Below are 25,938 nucleotides of genomic sequence, written 5' to 3'. Positions count from 1 at the left end.
AACCGCTCGGAGCGCAGGCCCGAGGACTAAGGCGGTAGCCTCGTGTCCCCTGAGGCCTTCTCCGCTCCGTGTCCTGGGTCGCCATACACTTCCAGGCTAAGCCCGGCGGCTTTAACTCAGAACTTGGTCGCCGCCAGGCGTGGAGCAGGTCACTGTTGCCAGACGCTGCGCGGACCCGTCTTCCTGCGCCAGTACTGGGCGACAGGCAGCCCGGGCAGCACCCAGGAGCCACCCTGCACGGCCCCAGGCGCCCGTCCCACCCAGCGCCACCCCTCGCCCTTCGCAGCGAGTCCTCCCGCAGCCTCTCCTCTCTGCCAGCCCCCGGGGTCGCATCTGCCGTCCACACAGACACCTCTTTTCTCACCCGTAGGAACTGGAAGCTCATGGTGCCAGCTCTCCAACCCTCTGTGAGTTGAGGAGTTTAAGAGTAGGAGACGTAGAAAAAGAGTTCCCCGAGGGCCGAGTCGTGTGCGGTAAACACATGCTTCCAGCGTTTATTTAATTAACGGGAGGGGGAGGGGAAGGGGGGAAATTCACAGCCAAAACGAGCTATCGCGATTGGAAGACTGGCAGGAAAGGTCCTGGTTACTCCTCCCCTTAGAAACTATAAACTCTGCATTTGAAAAGGGTATACCCTAGGGTTTTAAATTATCTTTACATATGTATATGACAAGCGGTACAGAGGACTCCTTCAGTCAGAAATTATTTTAAATGTAGCCTACGTCTTACTGGCAAGGGATTTTTTTTTAGTTAGTTAGTTTCTAAGACCAAAAGTATTAACATTTCTGGGAATTCTCAGCCTTCATGTCACATCACAGGTTTCCGGGTTCAGCTAAAATTGAACCAGGGTTAGTGAATTCTTGGGGTAGGGGAAGAAAGGCAGTGGGGTTTGGGGTCTTCCTTAAGTGCCAGAGAGATTTGTTTGCACATTACATGCTAATTTGCCTTAAAGAAAGGGGCAAAGTACATGGAAGGAAGGAAGGCAGGTAGGCAGGCATGAAAAAACTAAGAGCCCAGTAAAATAGAATAAGAAGACTGTAAACACAGAAATAAATGCTGATGGTTGACTGTACCGTCAGTTTAAACATCCTGGGACCCACTGTGATCACCCAGGCCAGGCAGGAGAAATCAGACTTGTACAGAAGCTGCTTCTCATCATCTGAGTTCTTGCTGGTTTTCACACAAAACCTGCCCAGGCAATCCAAACAGCTTCCTTCCAAGAGAGGTGAGTTGAAAACTTATCCAAGATTCCTCTACATATGCCTTAGAAGAAATAAAAAAGCAGCAGCAGGCAAGCAGAGTTCCACCCACCTGCTGGTAACCTCTCCCAGAGTTTCCCAGTGCCCCAGTAGCCTTCAAAGTCAGTGCTTTGTTTTATTTAATTTTATTTTATATTTATTTATTTATTTATTTATTTATTTATTTTGAAATGGAGTCTCGCTCACTCTTGCTGCCCAGGCTGGAGTGCAATGGCACGATCTCGGCTCACCGTAACCTCCGCCTCCTGGGTTCAAGCGATTCTCCTGCCTCAGCCTCCAGAGTAACTGGGATTACAGGCATGCACCACCACGCCTGGCTAATTTTTGTATTTTTACTAGAGATGGGGTTTCTCCGTGTTGGTCAGGCTTGTCTCGAACTCCCGACCTCAGGTGATCCGCCTGCCTGGGCCTCCCAAAGTGCTGGGATTACAGGCGTGAGCCACCGCGCCCGGCAAAGGCAGTGTTTTAAATGCACCAAGAGGCTGGGCGTGTGACTCACACCTGTAATCCTAACACTTTGGGAGGCCGAGGCAGGCGGATTACCTGAGGTCGGGAGTTCAAGACCAGCCTGGCCAACATGGTGAAATGTCTCTACTGTCTACTAAAAATACAAAAAATTAGCCGGGTGCTGTGGCGTGCACCTGTAATCCCAGCTACTCTGCAGTGGCACGTGCCTGTAATCCCAGCTACTCGGGAGGCTGAGGCAGGAGAATCGCTTGAACCCAGGAGGCAGAGGATGCAGTGAGCCAAGATCATCCCATTGCACTCCAGCCTAAGTGACAGAGCTAGACTCGGTCTCAAAAAAAAAGAATGGAATGTGCATTTTAATGCTGCACAAAACAAAAAGTGACTTCAGCAAAGCGACACTTTCATGGAAAAGGGTTTAAACATTCATCCCTGGCTATTTGGGCCAAAAAATAGGCAGAATACAAAAATGCAGGGAAAATAAGTCTTCACTGGAGGCCTGACCAGGATTTTGATCACTAATAGTCTAAGAGCAACACATGCCATTCTGTATGTCCCTGCTACAGGAGTAACTGAATGGTATACCCAGGCAGGAGGATGGGGGTGGGGGGAGGGGAGGTGTAGAGAGAAAGCCAACTTTTTACTTATTTATGGTTGGGTTTTGGTTTTTGTTTTTTCTTATTGCAGAGGTTGCAATTAATATATCCTGTTATAATTATTTCTCAAAATAAGCACAATGATCACTGTTAACATCCTGATTTTATTTAAAAATTTAATCCAGAAAGGAAGATTTTTGTTGTTGTTGTAGTTACATGTGATACAATCACAGCAGCAGCAATAAAGAAACATGTAACACAGCGGGCCGGATGCGGTGGCTCACGCCTGTAATCCCAGCACTTTGGGAGGCCAAGGTGGGCGGATCACGAGGTCAGGAGATCGAGACCATCCTGGCTAACACGGCGAAACCCTGTCTACTAAAAATACAAACAAATTAGCCAGTTGTGGTGGTGGGTGCCTGTGGTCCCAGCTACTCAGGAGGCTGAGGCAGGAGAATGGCATGAACCCGGGAGGCAGAGCTTGCAGTGAGCCGAGATGGCGACACTGCACTCCAGCCTGGGTGAAAGAGCGAGACCCTGTCTCAAAAAGAAAAAAAAGAAACATGTAACACAGTATCAATTTTTTTTCTTTTTTGAGACAGAGTCTCAGTCTGTTACCCAGGCTGGAGTGCAGTGGTGTGATCTCAGCTCACTGCAAGCTCTACCTCCTGGGTTCACACAATTCTCCACCCTCAGCCTCCTGAGTAGCTGGGACTATAGGAGCCCGCCACCACAACCTGCTAATTTTTGTATTGTTAGTAGAGATGGGGTTTCACCATGTTGGCCAGGCTAGTCTCAAACTCCTGACCTCAAAGTGATTCACCCACCTCGGCTTCCCAAAGTGCTGGGATTACAGGCGTGAGCCACTGCTCCTGGCCAATATCTACTTTTAAAATTTAAAAAACCAAAGGATGCCATAACCATCATTAATGCCCAAATATATTACTTGTCTTCAGAAACTGGAGCACCTTGTCCTGTCACAATACATGAGGATGAAAAATTGGCACTTCGACAAGGTTCCAACCTCCCCAGGGTCCCTTTCCTCGAGATAACACCCACTGGAAGGGTCTGCAAGGAAGCTGGAGCAACACCCTTTTGGGACAGTTCTTTCTCCTTTGTCTGCTTTTTAAAGTCCCATGAGCCAGACTGCAGTATCTTAATTTTCTCTCCCTCATCTTCCTCACGTGGCACACAAACGTGGGCTTCCCTAGACCCAGTGCCAAGCTCCTGAGTCCTGCATGTAAGAACTCATTTCAGTGGAGCTGCAGGCCCAAAAACAACAGCAATGTGATAAAGGCCAAAATGTCACCATGGCAACCCAGAGATCCAGAGGGGAACTCTAGCCAGCAAAAATCAACACCAAATTAAAACCAGAACCTCAAAGAAAGAAAAAATATTATTCTTTAGATCTACTCTGTATACTCTGTAGTATAAAATAAATATCAATCTCCAAGCCCTTTTCAGTACCAGACACACCAATCAAAAAATTTTAGAGACCATATATATATCCCCTCCACTGAATAAAATCTTTTTTTAATTATTTTTATTTTTATTTTTTAGATGGAGTTTCGCTCTTGTTGCCCAGGCTGGAGTGCAATGGCGTGATCTTGGCTCACTGAAACCTTCGCCTCCCAGGTTCAAGTGATTCTCCTGCCTCAGCCTCCTGAGTAGCTGGAACTACAGGCACGTGCCACCACACTTGGCTAATTTTTTGTATTTTTAGTAGAGGCGGGGTTTCACCGTGTTAGCCAGGATGGTCTGGATCTCTTGACCTTGTGATCTGCCCGTCTCAGCCTCCCAAATGCTGGGATCACAGGCGTGAGCCACAGTGCCAGGCCAACATTTCCTTTTCTTAAGAAACTTAGATATGCTTGGCCAGGGCCGGGCACGGTGGCGGGCGCCTGTAGTTCCAGCTACTCGGGAGGCTGAGGCAGGAGAATGGCATGAACTCAGGAGGCGGAGCTTGCAGTGAGCCGAGATCGCACCATTGCACTCTATCTAGCCTGGGCGACTGATTGAGACTCCGTCTCAAAAAAAAAAAAAAAAAAAAAGAGAAAAGATATGCTTGGCCAGGCACGGTGGCTCATGCCTGTAATCCCAGCACTTTGGGAGGCCAAGGAGGGCAAATCACAAGGTCAAGAGATCAAGAACATCCTGGCCAACATGGTGAAACCCAATCTCTACTAAAAATACAAAAATTAGCCAGGCGTGGTGGCGGACGCCTGTAGTCCCAGCTACTCGGGAGGCTGAGGCAGGAGAATCTCTTGAACCCGGGAGGCGGAGATTGTAGTGAGCCAAGATCACACCACTGCACTCCAGCCTGGCGACAGAGCGACACTCCATCTCAAAAAAAAAAAAAAAGAAAAAAAAAAAGAAACCTAGATATGCTCAAAAGAGATTCATAACACTTCCCTACCCTAATTTATCCTATGAGGCAATAATGCATTTTCATTTTGGTTAAAGATGTCCTACTGCTGCATAAGCAGATCTGTTACGCCCTCGTCCAATGTCATTTATTTGCCAGTTGGAATGTTCTTATCCATTAAAATCCTGCACTTAGCCTGGGCAACATGGCAAAACCCCGTCTCCACAAAAAATACAAAAATGAACTGGGTGTGGTGGCATGTGCCTGTGGTCCCAGCTACACAGGAGGCTGAGGTGGGAGGATCACTTGACCCCAGGAGATTGAGGCTGCAGTAAGCCATGACTATGCCACTGCACTCCAGCCTGGGTGACAGAGAGACCCTGTCTCAAAACACAAAACAAAACAAAACAAATCCTGCACTTAGCACAAAGCAGTGGCTCTCAAATAAGGCCCCAGACTAAGAGCATCCCATGGGAACTTGTTAGAACTCCCCATTCTCAGGCCCCACCTCAGACCCCCTGGAATCAGAAGATCTGTAAGTGGAGCCCGGCAGCTTGTGCCTTGACCAGCTCTCCAGGTGATTCTGGAACACACTGAAGTTTGAGACCCACTGGCATAAATGATTGCTACGAAAACAAGGGTGATATTATTTATTCTCTTATTCATATGTGAGACTTTAAAACTGTGTACACTGAATCAAACCTGCATATTCCAAAACCATACTGTATAGAACAGGGATTTCTTTATCCTTCACTGTGACTCAGATCTGTGAACCCTGTTTGTACTGAAGGATGTTCTTTAATCTAATCACAAATTAGGCTTTTAAACAATAACTTTACCCTACTCAACACCACTCATTAAGACCTTGACTTTGTTTTAAATAAACAGTTTTTGGCTGGGTGCAGTGGCTCATGCCTGTAATCCCAGCACTTTGGGAGAACAAGGCAGGTGGATCACTTGAGGTCAGGAGTTCGAGACCAGTCTGGCCAACATGGCAAAACCCCATATCCAAAAAATACAAAACTTAGCCGGATGTGGTGGTATGCACCTATAGTCCCAGCTACTGGTAAGACTGGGGCAGGAGAATTCCTTGAACCTGGGAGGCAGAGGTTGCAGTGAGCCGAGACTGCACCACTGCACTCCAGCCTGGGCTAAAGAGCAAGACTCTGTCTCAAAAAAAAAAGACAGGCTGTTGTTTGTTTCACCGCCCTGTATTATTGTGCAATGGAAATAGTTATTTCCTTTTATTTTCCCCTCCACCCCAGTTATTTCCAATCAGCTCAAAGTTTCAAGCCCTTCTTTGTCCCCTACCCTTGCTGTCATAGGATTTGACAATGGTGAGCAAACAGATTGGGCAAGAAGGGGCTTTATCCAGAGTCCTGCTTTTTTAAAAAATATATATATGTTTATTTATTTATTTATATTTTTGAGATGGAATTTCGCTCTTGCTGCCCAGGCTGGAGTGCAATGGCTCAGTCTGGGCTCACCGCAACCTCCACCTCATGGGTTCAAGTGATTCTTCTGCCTCAGCCTCCCAAGTACCTGGGATTACAGGCATGCGCTACCATGCCCAGCTAATTTTGTATTTTTAGTAGAGACGAGGTTTCTCCGCTTTGGTCAGGCTGTTCTCAAACTCCTGACTTCAGGTCATCCGCCTGCCTCAGCGTCCCAAAGTGTTAGGATTACAGGCATGAGCCACTGCGCCTGGCCGCTTTTTTTTTTTTTTTTTTTAATAGAGATGAGGCTGGGCACAGTGGCTGACGTCTGTAATCCCAGAATTTTGGGAGGCAGAGGCAGGTGGGTCACAAGCTCAAGAGATTGAGACCATCCTGGCCAACATGGTGAAACCCCGTCTCTACTAAAAATACAAAAATTAGCCAGGCATGGTGGCGCACACCTGTAGTCCCAGCTACTCAGGAGGCTGAGACAGGAGAACTGCTTGATCCTGGGAGGTGGAGGTTGCCGGGAGCCGAGATCGCACCACTGTACTCCAGCCTAGCAACACAGTGAGACTCCATCTCAAAAAAATAAATAAATAAACAAACAAATAAATAGAGATGAAGTCTCACTATGTTGCCCAAGCTGGTCTCAAAATCCTGGGCTCAAGCAGTCCTCCCACCTTGGCCTCCCAAAGTATTGGGATTTACAGGTGTGAGCCACCATGCCCGGCAGAGTCATTTTGTTGTTGTTGTTGAGTTTTTATTAACTGTTTCCACTTGGGAGGCTTCTTTGATAAATGCATATGGAGGAGCACATTTTTCTTTGTCTCGGACTCTACAAGGCACTGGCAGCTACGGCCTGCTCTAGTGGGGGGCTGAAGACAGAGAGCAAAGGTGGGGGCCATGCTTTATGGCACTCAGCATTAGAAAATAGGGGACTTAACTGCCTTAAATGTCATATTTTATTGAGAGTTGCCCATGGAGCTGGAAGGCAGGTGGTGTCTGCCTTTCCCAGAATGCACCACACTCTTGTCCCTGAAGCTCGTGGTTAAGACCACAGGTTGGAAGCCAGGTCTCGTCCACACTTTGACTCTGCCATATCTTAATCAAAGTTCTTCAACAACATGGAGGCAACAGTAGTGCCAGCCGGGTGCGGTGGCTCATGCCTGGAATCCCAGCACTCTGGGAGGCTGAGGCGGGTGGATTACTTGAGGTCAGGAGTTTGAGACCAGCCTGGCCAACATGGTGAAACAGTGTCCCTACTAAAAAATACAAAAATTAGCTGGGCGTGGTGGCGCATGCCTGTAGTCCCAGCTACTTGGGAACTGAGGCAGGAGAATCGCTTGAACCTGGGAGGTGGAGGTTGCAGTGAGCCAAGATTGCGCCACTGCACTCCAGCCTGGGTGACAGAGCCAGACTCTGTCTCAAAAAACAAAATAAAACTATAGTGCCTATCTCATAGGGTTGAGGATTAAAGGAGAAAATGTAGGTAGAGTGTTTAGACAGTAATAGCAAAAATAAGTGTTCGAGCATAACTGTTACTATTGTCATTGAGATTCTTTTCATTCTCATAGCATAAGGGATCTCCGACCCAGACTGAATCCTATTTCTGAGGCTGACCATCCGCCACATCCCCAGGCCTCCAGGGTCAGGTGCCCCAGCCCTACACTGAACCACCTCCCTGCACCCTTCATCAGCCAGGTCCACCTCCTAGGTCCATCTGCCAGGTCAGTAGTCCTCAGGTGAATCAGCAAATGAGAGGAGCTTAAGACACTCATTCCTTCATTCAACAGTCGGGACCTCTGCTAGGCTGTCGACCAGCAGGAAACCTGCCTTCTTGCAGCTTCTAGTCCAGGAGGGGATGCACTTATTTATCCAGTCAACAGTTTTTTTCAGGGCCTACTTTGTGGTAGGCTCTATTGCAGGTGCCGGGATACAGAACAGGAACAAAACTGATGACATCCCCAGACTCATGAAGCTTATGTTGACCTGGAGGAGGTAAGCAGTAAGGAAACTGTTACAGGCCGGGACAGTGGCTCATGCCTGTAATCCCAGCAATTTGGGAGGCCGAGGCAGGTGGATCACCTGAGGTCAGGAGTTCAAGACCAGCCTGGCCAACATGGTGAAACCCTGGCTCTACTAAAAATAAAAAGTTAGCCGGGCGTGGCAGCAGGTGCCTGTAATCCCAGCTACTTGGGAGGCTGAAGCAGGAGAATCACTTGAACCTGGGAGGCAGATGATGCAGTGAGTCAAGATCGCACCACTGCACTCCAGCCTGGACAACAAGAGTGAAACTCCATCTCAAAACAAAAAGAAAACAGTTATAATGGGGAAAAAAAAAGAGGAAGAAAGGAAAGAAAGGAGAGCAAGAGGGAAGAAATGCTGAGAGGACAAAGGCTTCAGCAGAGGCCAGGGAGCCACGTGGCTGTGCGTGTCTGTAACACAGCCTGGGGAGGGGCTAGGCTAGCTAGGGGTTCCCAACAGCTGGACTGCACTGTCAGGCTGGACTGAACAGCTGATTGGAACTGGGGAGGATGGAAGGAGATCCTAACATGAAGCCAAGGGGCGGGAAAGGGAAGGGTGTGGCAGGTCCTGGTGTACACAGAGACAGAGAGCTCATCTTCTGAAAGGGGCTCCACTGTCCACAGGAACTGGGAGCTGAGATGCACGCATTACTCAACGCATAGTTAGCTCCAGAGTATTTGGCCCAGAGTAGATGTTTAGGAAAGAAAATGCTGTTCCATCCTTTGATAATCTCAGCAGGTGGTGAGTGGATTTCCTCATTCACTCAGCAGGCAGTTTGCCAGCCCCTCTCCTGTGCCAGGGGACAGTGGCAAAAGAGAGGTTAAGTCCCTGCCCTCGAGAAGCATTGAAAGGAAGACCAGAAGCACCATGTACATAAAACCCTCAGGCCAGACAGTGCTAGGAAGAAGGGCCAAGGGCCTGGGAAACCATGGGGAGAGAGGGCATTACAAAGAGGTGCTCAGGTAAAGGAGACAGTCTTTAGTGGAGACTTGAATGCTCAAAAGGCAAGCACAGGCTGGGCGCAGTGGCTCACGCCTGGAATCCCAGCACTTTGGGAGGTCGAGGCAGGTGGATCACAAGGTCAGGAGTTCAAGACCAGCCTGGCCAATAAGGTGAAACCCTGTCTCTACTAAAAATACAAAAATTAGCCGGCCATGGTGGCGGGCACCTGTAGTCCCAGGTACTCGGGAGAGAATCACTTGAACCCGGGAAGCAGGGGTTGCAGTGAGCCGAGATCGCGCCACTGTACTCCAGCCTGGGTGACAGAGTGAGACTCTGTCTCAAAAAAAAAATAAAATAAAAAGGCAATCACAAAGGAAGTAGATAACATATAATAGTCTCCAATTTCCCCACACTCCCATTCACAGAGATAAAAACTACTAGAACACAGAAGTATAATTCTACACTTTTTCTAGTCATAATCTGTATGATTTATGATATAGAAAATATAACAAATGTTACATTAAAGCTATAACATTAAACATATTTTTGTTTTCTTTGAGACTGGGTCTCGCTCTGTCACCCAGGCTGGAGTGCAGTGGCGTGATCTCAGCTCACGGCAAACTCCACCTCCTGGGTTCAAGCGATTCTCCCGCCTCAGCCTCCCAAGTAGCTGGGATTATAGGCACATGCCACCACGCCCAGCTAATTTTTGTATTGTTTGGTAGACACGGGGTTTCACCACATTGGCCAGTCTGGTCTCAAATTCCTGACCTCAAGTGACCTGTCCACCCTCTTCGGCCTCCCAAGTGCTGGGATTACAGGCGTGAGCCACTATACCCGGCTAAAACAATAATTTTTGTGTGTTTCTTGACACAGGGTCTCGTTTTGTCACTCAGTCTGGAGTGCAATGGTGCAGTCACAGCTCTGCAGCCTCCAACTCCCTAAGCTCAGGTGATCCTCCCACCTCAGCTTCCTGACTGGCTGGGACTACAGGTGATCCTCCCACCTCAGCTTCCCGAGCAGCTGGGTCTACAGGTGCATGCCACCTTGCCCGGTTGATTTTTGTATTTTATGCAGAGAGGGGGTTTCCCTCATGGTGCCCAGGCTGGTCTCCAACTCCTGGGCTCAACTCCTTGGCCTCCCGAAGTGCTGGGATTACAGGCATGAGCTATCACATCTGGCTCATAATGAATTGTATTTTTTTTTTTTTTTGGAGACAGAGTTTCGCTCTTGTTGCCCAGTCTGGAGTGCAATGGCATGATCTTGGCTCACTGCAACCTCTGCCTCCCGGGTTCAAGCAATTCTCCTGCTTCCTGGGTAGCTGGGATTATAGGAATGTACCAACACACCTGGCTAATTTTTGTATTTTTAGTAGAGATGGGGTTTCTCCATGTGTTGGTCAGGCTGGTCTTGAACTCCCGACCTCAGGTGATCCTCCCGCCTCAGCCTCCCAAAGTGCTGGGATTACAGACATGAGCCACTGCACCCAGCCAAATTCTTTTTTAATAACAATAGTGGAGTCATCAGCCTGGGCAACATAGCAACATAAATTTTTTTTTTTCTTTGAGACGGAGTTTTTGCTCTTGTTGCCCAGGCTGGAGTGCAGTGCGGTGATCTCATCTTAAAAAAAAAAAAAAAAAAAAAAAAGATAAGAACTGCCATGTTAGGATGTTAGGATTTTTTTTTGTTATGTTATTATTATTATTATTTTTTCAAAGACGAGGTCAACCTATGTTGCCCAGGCTGGTTTCGAACCCCTGGCCCTCGAGCAGTTCTCCCACTTCAGCCTCCCAAAGTGACAGGATTCCAGGTGGGGACCACTGAGCCTGGCCTTTTTTTTTTTTTTCCACTTTTGTTAGGCTTTTTTCATATGCCACATGGCTAACAGGCCTACCGCATGTTCCTCACCAGCCCTCTGCATGTACTAGTTCATTTAATCCTTGTATGAACCCTGCGAGGTAGGAAGGATTATATGTTCATTTTGCATTTGAAGGAACCAGGGAACATAGTGGTTTAGTAACTCACCCTTCAGGGCCAGGCAGGTGTCAAAAATGTGTGAACAGTAGGTGCTGAGCACACACCCTAACAAGTTGAGTCAAGTTGCCTTTTAAAGTAACCTGTGGCACAAACAAACACATCCACAGGCTATTTAGGGCCTGGGGGCTGCCAGGGTAAGGCTGTAGGAGACTACAGTCTCTAAAAGGTCCCACTCCCTCACCTTCCCTACAGCAATGCAGGAAAAGTGTTCAATCCAGATGTTGTAGGGAGGAGAGTTACTTTACCAGTTCTCAATTTTTTGCCAACAAGATAATCCACTCCAAAAGAAAGTGCACATTTGATATGCATTTTTTTTTTTTTTTTTTTTGAGACGGAGTCTCGCTCTGTCTCCCAGGCTGGAGTGCAGTGGCGCGATCTCGGCTCACTGCAAGCTCCGCCTCCCAGGTTCATGCCACTCTCCTGCCTCAGCCTCCCGAGTAGCTGGAACTATAGGCACCCACTACCACGCCCGGCTAATTTTTTTTGTATTTTTAGTAGAGATGGGGTTTCACTGTGTTAGCCAGAATGGTCTCAATCTCCTGAACTCATGATCCACCCACCTGGGCCTCCCAAAGTGCTGGGATTACAGGCTTGAGCCACCGTGCCCAGCTGCATCTTTTCAAATATTTGTTGGTCATTTGTATTACTTCTTCTCTTCGATTTATGTGACTTGCCCATTTTTCTGCTGTGTTACCTTTCTTCAGTTTTTTCCCCCAACTACTTTAGTTATTTATTTTTGTGTATTTTTTTTTTCAAGACATAATCTTCCCCTGTTGCTCAGGCTGGAGTGCATTGGCACAATCTTGACTCACTGCAACCTCCACCTCTCAGGTTCAAGCAATTCTCCTGCCTCAGCCTCCCGAGTAGCTGGGATTACAGGCGCACGACACCATGCCAAGCTAATTTTTGTATTTTCAGTAGAGACAGGGTTTCACCATGTTGGCCAGGCTGGTCTCGAACTCCTGACCTCAGGTGATACACCCACCTCAGCCTCCCAGAGTGCTGGGATTACAGGTGTGAGCCACTGCACCTGGCCTTCCCCAACTACTTTAATTAATTGTTGTTGATGTTGAGATCTTCAATGCATCTAGTATGGGTGGCAGAGATGAGTAGGGGGAGTATATTTATGGTCTAAAGTAGACCTAATTTGTATTCTTCCCAAATAGACATATAATAAATTGCCTTCACTGCACAGATGGGGCTGATGGAAATGTCGTCTTTTTTTTTTTTTTTTTTTTCTGAGACGGAGTCACACACTGTCGCCCAGGCTGGAGTGCAATGGCGCAATCTCGGCTCATGGCAACCTCCATCTCCCGGGTTCAAGCAATTCTCCTGCCTCAGCCTCCTGAGTAGTTCGGATTGTAGGTGCCCACCATCATGCCCGGCTAATTTTTGTATTTTTAGTAGAGACAGGGTTTCGCCGTGTTGGTCAGGCTGGTCTCAAACTCTTGACTTCAGGTGATTCGCCCACCTCAGCCTCCCAAAGTGCTGGGATTACAGGCAAGAGCCATGGCACCTGGCCTGGAAATGTCACTTTTAATCATATAATGAGCTGACCTCTATCCATGTGCCTTCTTCTGCACCCTCTTACCTGTTTAGTTGATTCTATTCCTATGATTCTGTCCCACTGAGTCTATTCCTATGTCGATGCCAGACTGTTTTGATTATTGTAGCTTTCAGCCTTGTTTCAATTTCTGCCTCATCTCCCTGGTTCAAGTCTTCCAGTAAAGTTATAGAACCAATGTGTCCTGTCCTTCCCCAGCTTCCAACACATAAACAAATCTTGCTCTAATTTTGTGTGGAATTACTCAGAATTGGTAGATATAAAGACTGGATATCTTTCTACTCATGAGGCTGAGATAAGGTCTCTTTTCAGTCTAGAAAGGGCAAGCCCTGGGGCAGAACTCATATTAAAGCAGTAGCTCGACTAAGGTGATTTAGTGCCCCCGACCCCCCCAGGGGACATTCAGCTAGGTTTGGGGATATTTTTGGTTGTCATGACTAGGGAGGGTGCTCCTGGCATCTAGTGGGTAGAGGCCAGCGATGCTGCTCCACATCCTACAAGCACAGTCCCCACAACAAAGCATTATCTGGTGCAAAACGTCAACAGTGCTGAGGTTGAGAAACCCTGGGTTATCAAATCAAAATCCAAACAGGTGGCCCAGAGGATGGCCACAAGGGCATAGAGTTCTCAAATGATTTACCTGTGCTTCTGGCCTAAGGCTTCTTCTGACTTCTTTCAATGAAGGCAGCACAGAGCAGAGTGTGGGAGTTCGCAGGCTTCCCGCCCTGAGTGAGGCTTAGCAGCATGCCAGGGTCAGGTTCAGTCTCCCTTTCCTCTTAGGCACCCTCCATAATGGTTAGAATCACAACGACCTCCATAAAATTAGCCTTTTCCATATATGGATATATATATTTACTTTCTTTCGTTCTTTTTTTTTTTTTTTTTTTTTTTTGAGATAGAGTCTCGCCCTGTCGCCCAGGCTGGAGTGCAGTGGCGCAATCTCAGCTCACTGCAACCTCCGCCTCCCAGGTTCAAGCGATTCTCCTGCCTCAGCCTCCGGAGTAGCTGGAACTACAGGCACATGCCACCACGCCCAGTTAATTTTTTGTATTTTTAGTAGAGACAGGATTTCACCATGTTAGCCAGGATGGTCTTGATCTCCTGACCTCGTGATCCACTTGCCGCAGCCTCTCAAAGTGTTGGAGTGTTGGGATTACAGGCGTGAGCCACCACGCCCAGCCTTACTTTCTTTCTTTCTTTCTTTCTTTTTTTTTTTTTAAGATGGAGTTTTGCTCTTGTTGCCCAGGCTGGATCTCAGCTAACTGCAACCTCCGCCTCCTGGGTTTCAGTGATTCTCCTGCCTCAGCCTCCCGAGTAGCTGGGATTACAGGGGCCTGCCACCACGCCCAGCTAATTTTTGTATTTTTAGTAGAGACGGGGTTTCACCATGTTGGCCAGGATGGTCTCGAACTCCTGACCTCAGGTGATCTACCTGCCTTGGCCTTCCAAAGTGCTGGGATTACAGGCATGAGCCACCGTGCCCAGCCGCTTACTTTCTTTTTTAACATTTTAAATCAACCTTATAGAGATCTAGTTTACAAAGTATAAAATGCACAGATTGGGTGCATTGGCTCACTCCTGTAATCCTAACACTTTGGGAAGCTGAGGTGGGTGAATCACTTGAGGCCAGGAGTTCAAGACCAGCCTGGCCAACATGGTGAAACTCTGTCTCTACTTAAAATAGAAAAATTAGCCAGGCATGGTAGTGGGCACTTGTAATCCCAGCTACTGGGGAGGCCGAGGCACGAGAATTGCTTGAATCTGGGAGGCGGAGGTTGCAGTGAGTCAAGATCGCACCATTGCACTCCAGCCTGGGTGACAGAGCGAGACTCCATCTCCAACAATAAAATAAAATAAAATAAATAAATAAAATAAAATGCACAGATTAAGTGTTGGGTTTATAGGTGTGAGCCACCATGCCTGGCCCAGAATAATGTTTGACCGAATGTCTGGGCACCACGTGTGCCTTCATCTTGACACCTAAGGTGAAACATCATAATGTCCAAGTGAAGACTTGGGGGATCCCTATGAAGATTTCTGGAGCCCTTGGTGGAACAGGTGAAACTTCTGAGCTTGGGCACCTAATTCTACCCGGAAGACTTTACGCCAGGCCAAAGAGGAGGGCAGGAGGGCTGAGTGGCATCAATAATGAGGCTGAGACCCTGCCTGGGTGCCGACTCTGTGCCAGGCACAGTGCATTATGATTTCTGGGCATTTGATCTAGATAAGATCCTCCTCACATCCCTGAGATAGAAACATGGGGTTTGACTATTTCACCCACTGGGGAGTTGGAAGACTGTCTAAGGCCCCAGAGCTAAACCTCAAACCTTGGGTCCAGAGCTTGGTACTAATCAGGACGCCCTCCTGCCTCCCACAGGAAGGAGAAGGCCTCTTGGATGTGAAATGTGGGGTTCAGCTTAACCCGTAATGAGCATTAGTGAAAGACTTGTTCTTCTGGGGCCCGCTGGGCATGGAACAGGCACCGCCAGGAGGTCAGGGATGCGAATGCCCAGCCCTGCACAGCAGGAACTCCACCCGACCTGGGCCCTGTGCACGAGGTCATCTGAGCTTCACGATGCCCTGCGAAATGGGTCCTTTGAATATTTCTATTTACAGATGAAGAAACTGAGGCTCAGGGAGGTTAGGAGGGAACTTTCAAACTTTGTCAGTGTCAGAGCCAGCAAGGCCTCAAGTGCAACCAGGACCAAGGCAGCTGGCTCCACATGAGGCTGCACTGACCTGGGGTCCCAGGGCTCCAGGTTCAACCCACCTTCATCCCTCACTGGAAGCGACCTAACCGTTCCATGCCTCAGTTTCTACACATTTAAAATAAAAATGATAGCCGGGTGTGGTGGCTCATACCTGTAATCCCAGCACTTTGGGAGGCCGAGGCAGGTGGATCACCTAGGTCAGGAGTTCGAGACCAGCCTGGCCAACATGGTGAAACCCTGTCTGTACTAAAAATATAAAAATTAGCCGGGCATGGTGGTGGGCGCCTGTAATCCCAGCTACTTGGGAGGCTGAGTCAGGAGAATTGCTTGAACCCGGGAGGCGGAGGTTGCAGTGAGCCAAAATTGTGCCACTGCACTCCAGCCTGGGTGACAAGAGCAAGACTATGTCTTAAAAAAAAAAAAAATTAAAATTAAAATGATAGCCGGGCATGGTGGCTCATACCTGTAATCCCAGCATTTTGGGAGGCTGAGGCTGGCAGATCACTTGAGGCCAAGAGTTCGAGGCCAGCCTGGCCAACATGGTGAAACCCCATCTCTACTAAAAAAAATAAGAAAAATTAGCCGGGCAGGGTGACACCCGCCTGCAATCCCAACTACTTGGGAGGCTGAGGCAGGAGAATCACTTGAACCCAGGAGGCGGAGGTTGCAGTGAGCCGAAATCGAGCCACTGCACTTCAGCCTGGGTGACAGAGCAAGACTCTGTCTCAAAAAAAAAAAAAAAAAAAAAAAATGAAAATGATAGTCTCAACCTCTTGGGATTTGGGGGAGAGATAAGTGAAAAGTAATGTCTGCAGAACGCTTGGGGGCTTGGAAAGCCGGACGTTTCATCCTAACATAGGCCTCATTCAGGCTGTGCCCAGGGTCTGCATGTGTCTGTGGCATGGGCACCTGGGAAGGCCTAAGTGGTCCCCTCTCAGGCCAGGTGTTGAATCACATGCATCACCTTTCAGACTGGCCACCCAGGCCTGCCCAGGTCCCTCCATGCTGGGATTCCCCACCTCTGCCCCAGTTGTCAGTCTGGGGCATTCATTCCACAGATTCTCAGGCCCTGTGCTGGGGAGCTGAGAGTCAACCAAAGAGGCCAAAATCTGGCTGGCGTGATGGCTCATGCCTGTAATCCCAACAATTTGGGAGGCTGAGGAGGGAGGATCGCTTGAGCCCAGGAGTTCCAGAGCAGCCTGGGCAACATAAGAAGACTCAGTCTTTACAAATAATAGAAACATTAGCTAGGCATGGTGGCATGCGCCTGTGCTCCCAGCTACCCAGGAGGCTGAGGTGGGAGAATTACTTGAGCCTGGGAGGTCAAGGCTGCGGTGAGCCATGATTGCGCAGCTGCGCTCCAGCCTGGGCGACAGCGAGACCCTGTCTCAAAAAAAAAAAAAAGAGGCCCAAAATCCCCGTCTTCAGGGGGCTTCCCATCAACAGTGGGAGACAAACCTTCGCACTTGGTGGACAATTCCATAACCAGCCCGGCATTTACAGAGGTGATACAGGAGGGTGCTATGGGAGGCTACGGGTGGTCTGGTCCAGTCCAGGGGTGAGACAGCTTCGCAGCAATCCTGAGGGTCTTGAAGGATGGAGAAGATCCTTAGAGGAAGCAGGGGGAGGGGAAGGGATAGCAAGGCCCTGGGGCAACCAGAGCGCAGCCAGAATTGGAGCACTAAGGGTGGGGTCAGGAGCTGGTTCTTTCAGTCCACAAACATCCATCCTCTTATCTACCTTGCTCAACAAAGTATTTGGACCACAGCGAGTGTTTAGTAAATACGATGCTTTTCTTAAGCTGCATGGGCGGTGGATAAGACTTCTCGTTCCTGCAACAGATACACTCTGAGCACCTCCCAGATGCCAGGCCTGGTTTGGGGACCCCGGGGAACAAAAGCAACAAAGCCCCTGATCTCACAAAGCTTACCATGATTGGGGAGGATAAACCACCGCAAACAAATACTTAGGACGCTGTCAGGCAGCACTCGGAAGGAAAGAGAAGAGGCATGGTGTCTTAGAGGTCACGGCAAGTCCTCTCTGTGAAAGTGACTCCCCACTGCACACATGGGAACCCCAGAGGCAGATGTTTAGAGATGTCCCCCTTAGGGCCAGGCAGGCAGCTCAAGCGAGATTCTCACACCAGGTGCTAAACCACTTGCTTTAAGATTAAACTATTCCCCTGCTCGATTGCAATACATTTTAATATAGCCTGTGGCCCAAGCAAAAGCCACCCCACAGGCTGTTTAGGACCTAAGGGCTGTGAGCACTTGGGAAGTTCAATGCTACAGAATGTAATGGATCCATCCCCCCATAGTATCTATAGGACTTACAGAATCATACAGGTACATGCTATAGGGTAAATGCAAGAAGGGAGGGTGTAGTGTCCAAGAGTTTTTAGCTAATGCTACGTTTAGGTTCTCAAACGCTCCCGTCAATTGAATTAGACCCCTGCCGACAGCGAAGAAGAGAGCCTGTGTCCTGGTAAGTTCACCTGCAATGGATGTTCCACTTGGTACACTATAACGAGTAGGAACTCCCCAGCTTCTCCACAGAAATAACCAGGATTAAGAAGTCTGTAGCCCTTGAGTCCTTTTTCTATATACTGTATTTAAGTACATATTTCTGCACACAGCTTTTATAAAGAAGATCTTACTGCTCTTTTACATGAATTTGCCAAGCAACATTCTTGGCCATTCTTTGACGTTATCTACAGCTATGTCTCATTTTCTGTTTGTTTGTCATTTTAGCATCTGCACACCCTGATGGTAGAAATGGTATGGTGATGACAACTCTTCTGGTATTTACTGTATTTACTGTATTTACCTGTATTCCTTCTTCAGTGAACTACCTGTTTAAGCTCTTTGCTCATGTTACCATTGCACTATCTTTTTAGTGTTCTTTCTCTTCTTCTTCTTCTTCTTCTTTATTATTATTATTATTATTATTTTAAAATGGAGTCTCACTTTGTTGCCCAGGCTAGAGTGCAGTGATGCCATCTCTGCTCACTGCAACCTCTGTCTCCCGGGTCTGGTCCAAGTGATTCTCCTGCTTCAGCCTCCAAGCAGCTGAGATCACAGGCGTGGACCACCACGTCTGGCTAATTTTTGTATTTTTCTTTCTTTTTTTTTTTGAGACAGAGTCTCGCTCTGTCGCCCAGGCTGGAGTGCAGTGGCGCAATCTCTGCTCACTGCAACCTCCGCATCCCAGGTTCAAGCAATTCTCCTGCCTCAGCCTCCTGAGTAGCTGTGATTACAGACATGCACCACCACACCTGGCTAATTTTTGTATTTTTAGTAAAGACGAGGTTTCACCATGTTGGCCAGGCTGGTCTTGAACTCCCAACCTCAGGTGATCTGTCTGCCTTGGCCTCCCAAAGTGCTGAAATTACAGGCATGAGCTACCACACTCGGCTTAATTTTTGGATTTTTCATAGAGACGGGGTTTTGGCATGTTGGCCAGGCTGGTCTCGAACTCCTGGCCTCAAGCGATCTGCCCACCTCAGCCTCCCAAAGTGCTGGGATTACAGGCGTGAGCCACCGCTCCCAGCCTTTTTATTATTATGTTTAAATGGTGCTCTACATATTTAGAGAAACTTCTGTAGTAATCAACTATAGAAATTATCCCTGAAAGTGTAGTTTCTTTTTTTTTTTTTTTTTTTTTTGAGACAGGGTCGTGCTCTGTCACCCAGGTTTAATCACTCAATCGGGGCTCACTGCAGCCTCCACTTCCTGGGCTCAAGCAATCTTCCCACCTCAGCCCGCTGAGTAGCTGGGACCACAGGAGCATGCCAGCACACCCAGCTAATTTTTGTATTTTTTGTAGTGATAGGGGTCTCACCTTGCTGCCCAGGCTGGTCTCAAACTCCTGGCCTTAAGTGATCCTCCTGCCTAGGCCTCCCAAGGTGTCGGTATTATGGGCATGAGCCACCGCACCTGGCCCAGTCTTCTTTTTATTAGTCTTGTATCAAGCATTCTCATATAATTTGTTTTTTAGGTATGGGTCTTGAGCCCGTGTGGAACTGTGGAATGTGCGTCTATATGTGTTTGGAGTTTGAGGAGGAAGCCTCATGTTACTGTTTCCAAATGAATAGACTTCCAGTGGATTAGCCCAATGTCATTTACTTAAAAATCCCTCCCATTTGAAGGGCTGTCTTCATCATTTCCCTGATTCCTGCATTGGATCCCTGCTGGACTCTGCCATGCTGTGGGTGAAACCACCTATTGGACACAGATACCGGATGGAGCGCAAAGGCCTTCGCCTTGTTTCTCTGCCTCCTCTCATCGACTCCACCCTCCACAAGAACTTTACCATCTCTTGGATTTCTCCAACTCTACACGATTCCCTCCTCCGCCAAAAAAATTTTTTTCCTTTAATTTTGAGCAGAATTACTCTTAATTTGTAGATCCCTTTTGAGAGATCTGAGATCTTTATATGAATGAGGCTGGTCCCTTTTAGGTATAGCTGGAACAACAACAAAAAAAGCCAGCTCTTTGATGCAGAGCCCTCGGGCTAAAAAAAATAAAATTCCAGACAGGTGACTGAAGGATAGCCACAAGGGCATAGAGTCCTCAAATGACTCACCTGTGGCTCTGGCCAAAGGCTTCTTCCGGATTCTTCTGCTCAGGGCAAGGGTGTGGCAGCACCAGGCTCCCAGCCCTGAGGTGAGGTTGGAGCAGCACCCAGGATAGGGTGCAATTTATTTTCAGTGAAAGAATTGTAGCCTCATTCCACGTAGGAACTCTTCCCATGGGTAGGAATCAGATGTATTAAAAAACAATCACTAATCAGGTATTGATCACTTTTAGGCACTCTCATTGTTTGAAAAATCATAGTAGCTTTCATTCAACAAGTATTTCTCCTACTCCTTCTGTGTCCTAAGGGTGGGTATATGGCAGTGTGTGCGTGATGATTACTTCCTGGCCTGGGAGAAAAGCAATGAGCAAATAAGTAGTAAGATGCATGGCCCAGCATCTGGAGACAGGGCCACAGGGCAAAGTAAAGCCAGAGGGGGAGGACACCTTAGGCGCTGGAAACATTTCTTTTTCTTTTCTTTTCTTGTCTCTTTTTTTTTTGAGACTGAGTCTTGCTTGCTCTATCACCCAGGCTAGAGTGCGGTGGTGTGATCTCGGCTCACTGCAACCTCCACCTCCCAGGTTCAAGAGATTCTCGTGCCTCAGTCTCCCTAGTAGCTGAGATTACAGGCTGGTGCTACCATTCCCAGCTAATATTTTAGTAGAGACGGAGTTTCACCATGTTGGCCAGCTGGTCTCGAACTCCTGACCTTAGGTGATCCGCCCACCTCAGCCTCCTAAAGTGCAGGGATTACAGGTGTGAGCCACCGCACCTGGCTCTGCTAGTGCAATTTCAATAGGCTTGTTGGGGAGGCCTCACACAACTCATATGTTAACAATCACAACCTGAGATTACTTTATTTCTTTATCATTTATTAGCTTCTTGTCTGTATCTTGCACTGGAATAGGAGCCTGTCAATGGCAGTGACCTCGTCTGTCCCCAGAGGCCTGGTTGACGTTTAACACATGGTGGGCTCTCACTGCTGGTGGGAAGACTCAGTGAAGCTGCTACCAACCAGCAAGATCCAGGCCTCAAGAAAAAGTAGATTAATTCAGAGAGGACCACCCACCGCCTTCCACACGGTGGAGATCGCCAACCTCAAACTTTCATGATCCGTTGGTTTTAGTCCAGTGGTAGTTCAGTTCCACTGGATCTGGGGCCCTGGGCCTGGGATTTTGCATTTCTAGCAAGCTCCAGGGTGGTTTGGTGGCCCCACCTGGGGATCACACTCTGAGCACAGCCCTTGAAGACATTCATTTAAGTGCTTTACAATGTTTGCCAAGTTTCCAAAGCTTTCCAGCTCTTCCTCTGGTCTCATTTAAAAGGACAGAATTGAAAAGGGGACCTGTTGTTAGATGGTAAGAAATTATTATTCATTTATTATTATTATTTTTTGAGATGGAGTCTCACTCACTCTGTTGCCCGGGCTGGAGCGCAGTGGCATGATCTCTGCTCACTGCAACCTCCCCGTCTCTGGTTTGAGCAATTTTCCTGTCTCAGCCTCCCCAAGTGCTGTGATTACAGATGAAGTCACAGAGTTAATAAATGCCTGGCTTATTTATTTATTTTGAGATAGGGTCTCACTCTGTCACTCAGGCTAGAGTGCAGTGGCACAATCATGGCTCACTGCAGCCTCAACCTCCTGGGCTCAAGCAGTCCTCCCACCTCAGCCTCCCAAGTAACTGAGACCACAGCCTTCCACCACCACACTGCGCTAATTTGTGCGTGTGTGTGTGTGTGTGTGTGTGTGTGTGTGTGTGTGTGTGTGTGGAGATGGGGGTCTCACTCTGTTGCCCAGGCTGGTCTCAAATTCCTTGCCTCAAGCCATTCGCCTGTCTTGGCCTCCCAAAGTGCTAGGATTACAGGCACAAGCCGCCGCACCCAGCCCAGAAATTTTTATTAACGTGTACTTGGAGTGATGATCACACTGGGGGTTAGAAAAACAAACAAGCAAGAATGCCTTTATCTGCTTAGATGCACACTGATGTATTTCTGGGTAAAATGATATGAGGTCGGGGTGTGTTTTACAATACTGAGAAAGGAGGGATGGGTGGAGGAGAGGGATGGGTGAAACCCAAGCGGCAGAAAATGTGGCAGTTGGGACCCCCATGGGTAGGCCAGGCACAGTGGCTTACGCCTGTAATCCAAGTGCTTTGGGAGGCTGAGGCAGGAGGATTGATTGAGCCCAAGAGTTCCAGACCAGCCTAGGCTGTTCTCTACAAGACCCCGTCTTTACAGGAAATTTAAAAATTAACCAGCCGTGGTGGTATGTGCCTGTGGTCCCAGCTACATGAGAGGCTGAGGCAGGAGGATTGCTCAAACCCAGGAGGTTGAGGCTGTAGCAAGCAGCATTTGTGCCGCTGCACTCCAGGCTGGGTGACAGAGCGAGACCCTGTCTCAATTTATAAAAAAGAAAAAGGGCCAGGCATGGTGGCTCATGCCTGTAATCTCAGCACTTTGGGAGGCCCAGGCAAGTGGATCACTTGAGGTCAGGGGTTCAAGACCAGCCTGGCAAACATGGTGAAACACCGTCTCCACTAAAAATACAAAAATTAGCCGGGCATGAGGCATGCCTGTAATCCCAGCTAATCCAGAGGTTGAGGCAGGAGAATAACTTGAACCCAGGAGGCGGAGGTTGCAGTGAGCAGAGATCGTGCCACTGCACTCCAGCCTGGACAATAGAGGGAGACTCTGTCTCAAAAAAAAAAAAAAAAGAAGAAGAAGAAAGAAAAAGAAAAAGAAAAAGGATCAAGCACAATAGCTGCTGCTCTTATTCTAATTAACATCAATATTATTTAAAGGGCAGGGTTGGGTGCAGTAGCTCCCACTTGTAATCCCAGCACTTTGGGAGGCCTAGGCAGGCAGGAAGAATGCTTGAACCCAGGAGTTCAACCTGGGCAACATAGTGAGCCTCCATCTTTACATACAATTTTAAAATAATAAAAATTGGCCAGGTGCAGTGCCTCATGCCTGTAATCCCAGCACTTTGGGAGGCCAAGGCGGGCGGATCACTTGAGGTCGGGAGTTTGAGACCAGCCTGACCAACATGGAGAAACCACGTCTCTACTAAAAATACAAAATTAGCTGGGCGTGGTGGCACATGCCTGTAATCCCAGCTACTGAGGAGGCTGAGGCCGGAGAATCGCTTGAATCTGGGAGGCAGAGGTTGCGGTGCGCCAAGATTGTGCCATTGTACTCCAGCCTGGGTAACAAGAGCGAAACTCTGCCTTAAAAAATAATAATAATAATAATTAAGGCCTGGTGGTCAACTGTTGTGCCTGTGCGCTATGTGTAGAAGGGTTTCAGATCAGACTCAGAGGTACTCATTTTGTGGGTCATCATCTTCTCTTTCCTTTCTTCCTTTCTTTCCCTTTTTTTCCCCCCTTGGAGGGATGGTTTAATTTCTTTCTCCTCCTGTAACCACACCCAATGCATAGCCATCGAAATTTGCTGCAGAAAACCCGTGCTATTAGCATTTTCTCTTAACAACAGTATTTACTTACAAAGGAACAATTCCAGATCTAAGGGAACATTGTTTATGGTGGCTACCTGGAAGTGGGGAAGGCAGGTGTGTGGTGGGTGGGTAAAGACAGAGAGACTTGCATTTTTTTCCACTTGATAACTTTGTTAGCTTTTGGTATTAAATATACGTATGCCAGGAAGGCATACGTATATTTTGGTTATAAAATACTCTTAAAATATGTATAAGTGTATTGCTATGGAACACATAAATGTCCATCTTCCTGGCTTTTTCCCAGAATTGAACATTATTCCTGAGGTTAATAGGATATTTCTCTCAGGCTCTGCCCTGGTAGGTGCTCTTCCCATACCAACAAGTAGGAATTGCCTCGCTTCTCCCCAGAAGGAAACATGGTAAATATCCTGTGAGTCCCTTTTCTATATATTTAAGTACACATATCTGCATGCAACTTTTTTTTTTTTTTTTTGAGGTGGAGTCTCGCTCTGTCACCCTGGCTGGAGTACAGTGGCACCATCTCAGCTCACTGCAACCTCCACTTCCCGAGTTCAAGTGATTCTCCTGCCTCAGCCCCCTCTAGTAGCTGGGATTACAGGCGCCCGCCACCACATCTGGCTAATTTTTGTATTTTTTAGTAGAGATGAGTGTTCACCATGTTGGCCAGGCTGGTCGTGAACTCCCGACCTCAGGTGATCCACCCGCCTCGGCCTCCCAAAGTGCTGGGATTACAGGCGTGAGCCACCGCGCCTGGCCTTGCATACAGCTTTTATAATGAGGATCTTATTCTTTGCAATTTTATATAAATCTACCACCTGGCAATATTCTTGTCCATTCTTCTGCATTATTATCTATGCCCATATCTCATTTTGTTCTCTACTAGCCTTTTCCTCCAGTTTTGTTAAGCTGAAACTGACAAATAAAAGTTATGTATATTTACAGTGTACAACATGTTTTGATATAATATAATACAATTGTGTATAATACAATATAATATATATATATATAATATAATATAATACGATTGTGTATAATACAATTGTGGAGCCTGGGCACGGTGGCTCACGTCTTCTTTTTCCTTTGGGAAAAAAACATATATACACACATACATACATATAAATATATATACATATATATACAAATATATATACATATATATGTATATATATGTGTGTGTGTATATATATATATATATTTGAAGGATTCCTTTTGTGCCCACAAAGATTTTTCTCAGTTTGCACAAACTTGTACTTGGCCTCCTCAGGTGTAATACGATGTACAGCAAAGCGACCCTTGGTGTCACAGATCAGACGGAAATTCTCTCCCAACTTGTCAACGCTGTTGACATCCATGAATCCAGCAGAGTAGGTTATATCAGTACGGACCTTGCCATTGATCTTAATGAACCGCTGCATGCAAATCTTCTTTACTTCATTTCCAGTGAGGACATACTTAAGTCTATTCCTTAGGAAAATGATGAGGGGGAGACACTCTCTCAAATTGTGGGGACTGGTGGATGGACGAGGAGCAAACATACCAGTCAATTTAGTCAGCATCCAGTGCTTTGGAGCTGCTACCTGCTTCAGATGCTTCTTGGGACCACGAGTCATGGCTGCGTTAGGCAAGGAAAGAGGACCTCCGTCTTCTGGTGCGCGTAGAAATTGGGGTCCTAATTTTTATATTTTGCAGAGACAGGGTCTCCCTATGTTGCCCAGGCCAGTCTTGAACTCCTGGGCTCAAACTATCCTCCCACCTCAGCCTCCCAAAGTGCTGGGATTACAGGCATGAGCCACCGTTCCCGGTCTTTTCTCTTTTTTTTGTGAATACGACAAGGTCTTGCTCTGTTTCCCAGGCTGGAGTACAGCGGCACAATCATGGTTCACTGTAGCCTCCAACTACTAGGCTCAAAAGATCCTCCCACCTCAGTCTCCCAAGTAGCTGGAATTACAGGCTTGAGCCACCACGCCCAGCATGCATTTTTTAACATCTGGGGAAAAGTCCACTTTAAGGAATGTAAGTTAGTTGATACATAAAAACAATAATTTTCTCCTGTGGTAGGAGACCAAGATTTGTAGGATATGTTATTCTAGTAACCAAGAAAATATTCCAGGAGAATTTAGAATTTTCATTTTATCAGGTGGCAGCAAATCTACGAGACACCCCCACTCCCCAGGTGTGGTGATTAAGGGAAAGTCTTGTGAGCCTGAATAGCCCATCCAGGAGGCAGGTAACAAAAGCACTGGCACATAAACCATAACCAAGAGAACCCAGGGCGTGGGCATGATTTCTGCTTCCTGGGTCTAGCTTATTTACATTTTTATTTTTATCTTTAGACACGGAGCCTCCTGTCACCCAGGCTGGAGTGCAGTGGCACAATCTCGCTCACTGCAACCTCCGCCTCCTGGGTTCAAGTGATTCTCCTGCCTCAGCCTCCCGAGTAGCTGGGACTACAGACGCCTGCCCTCATGCTCGGCTAATTTTTTTG

The 25,938-nt window shown here is 47.6% G+C and overlaps 1 pseudogene; it reads right to left on the bottom strand.

The window, feature by feature from the left end:
- Positions 1 to 19,561: 19,561 nt before the first annotated feature.
- LOC100432860 (small ribosomal subunit protein eS4, X isoform-like) lies at positions 19,562 to 25,114 on the bottom strand (annotated as a pseudogene).
- Between the last annotated feature and the right edge of the window lie 824 nt (positions 25,115 to 25,938).

The sequence above is a fragment of the Pongo abelii genome, chromosome 21, assembly GCF_028885655.2.
Source record: "Pongo abelii isolate AG06213 chromosome 21, NHGRI_mPonAbe1-v2.0_pri, whole genome shotgun sequence".
NCBI classification, from domain to species: domain Eukaryota; kingdom Metazoa; phylum Chordata; class Mammalia; order Primates; family Hominidae; genus Pongo; species Pongo abelii.
The sequence above is the reverse complement of the archived record's forward strand: the minus strand, read 5'-3'. Positions and strand labels throughout refer to the sequence as shown.